General features: G+C 29.6%; 1 long non-coding RNA gene across 1 annotated transcript; it reads right to left on the reverse strand.

Moving 5' to 3' along the window:
• Positions 1-219: 219 nt before the first annotated feature.
• Positions 220-914, reverse strand: LOC124887344. The gene is made up of 2 exons (XR_007044881.1): positions 763-914; positions 220-496 (listed from the first exon to the last, which is right to left on the reverse strand). It is a non-coding gene; the product is annotated as an uncharacterized LOC124887344 (long non-coding RNA).
• Positions 915-1,686: the final 772 nt, after the last annotated feature.

A 1,686-nucleotide genomic window follows, 5' to 3' on the forward strand; every position in this document is an offset into this window, starting at 1 on the left:
AAATGTGCATCATCTACAAATACAACTGATCGGTAAAATTTGAAACCCCTTATCATGGGATGTAAGGCAATAAACAAGTATTTAAACTCGTTATCTAATGCCTACTGCATCTAAATTTACGATCCAAGATATACCTAGTTCAACATATAGATATACCGAGGCATTTGCTGATATCCATCAGCTGGTCCACCTCTAAGCATCGCAATTGCCTTTTTTTTGCCCGCCAAGCAATTATGTAGTTAATATCAACACCGTAAACAACCTTCATCTCTTTAATTATGTCTACGGGTGTGTGTATTTTCTTGTAATTAATTAATTTTGGTGCTGTAAATTCACTAACAAAGCTGTTGTTGCAACCAAATTATTCAGTACTCTATCACTCAGACTGCATGTATGTTCTGAATCAAATCTCTTTATCATAAAGATTTCTGAATGATTTATCGAAGACTCCTTGAGGATCCATTTACAATCTTTGTTATGGTAGTGTAATACATAGCTGCATTTACATTTTTAAACATGTTGTCAATGTATTAATATACATATAAAATTAATAATCTTCATAAAAATACAAAAATTGACCTGTTATAGTTTATTTATACATTCGTTCGAATGTATGATAGCATATTATACATTGTTAATGAAACAACAAACAACAAAAACTAGAACTTTCGTAAAGATAGCAACTCCATTAACAAAGGCTATTACAAAACAAAAACATCCTTTAAAGCATCGATAGATAAAAATAAATTATTTTTTTCATACCTTTGTTTGTCAGATCATTTAGAATAGGTGTTGAAGCCATTCAATATCGCATATTTTGTCATTACCGATACCAAACTTTTCTTATCCATATAAAGCTGATTAACCTTTATTTCAGTGTTCTTGCAAGCAATAATGAAATTATTAACTTCAAATTCTGGAACTTATAATGAATACTGATTCTGCATTTCAACAACTGTTAAAGCAACCGAATCAGATTCACTACCTTCAACACATCATACTGCCCCAGTTTCTCTATCACAATCGATATCCTTATTCGATTTGTCAAAAGTTGTTATATAGAGCAGAAAATTAACAAGCCCCGTAAATTGTTTCTTCAAATCAATGTAAATCTTCACTCCATTATCATTTCTTATGATAATTGGAGAAGAATTACCATCAATGATATATTTAACTTTAATTTTTTTTAACATCGTCAATACTCAATTCCATCGCGATTATCGCAATCAATTTCAAATGGTTAATACTTTCAGAAATAATAATGGCATCACTTTTGTATGTTTTATAACTAATTTCTGTCTCCCATACACCGGAATGATGCAACAATATGGGGATGTTTGTCTTTCTTTTCCTTAAAATTAAGAACGAAGAGGAATTTTTTTTCTCAAGAATGTATATCAACAATGACGACAATTAACAATAATGTTTAAGAGTTTTTTTTTGAAATTAAAATTTGAGTTACTATATTAACTCATATAATAATTAATTACAGGTTATTAAAGGGCGTAATTTAAGGAGTAGGAAGATATTTTCTTATTCCCCTTCCCATAATTGTAGGAAAATTAGTTTTATCATACATTCGACCAATGTATAACAAACATCCGAATGTATGACAATATTTTGCAAAATAGGGAGAGAGAAAACATAAAGGGAAATTTTGTAAATACTTTTATATTAAACGGGATT

This window comes from Capsicum annuum, chromosome 9 (genome assembly GCF_002878395.1).
Source record: "Capsicum annuum cultivar UCD-10X-F1 chromosome 9, UCD10Xv1.1, whole genome shotgun sequence".
NCBI classification, from domain to species: domain Eukaryota; kingdom Viridiplantae; phylum Streptophyta; class Magnoliopsida; order Solanales; family Solanaceae; genus Capsicum; species Capsicum annuum.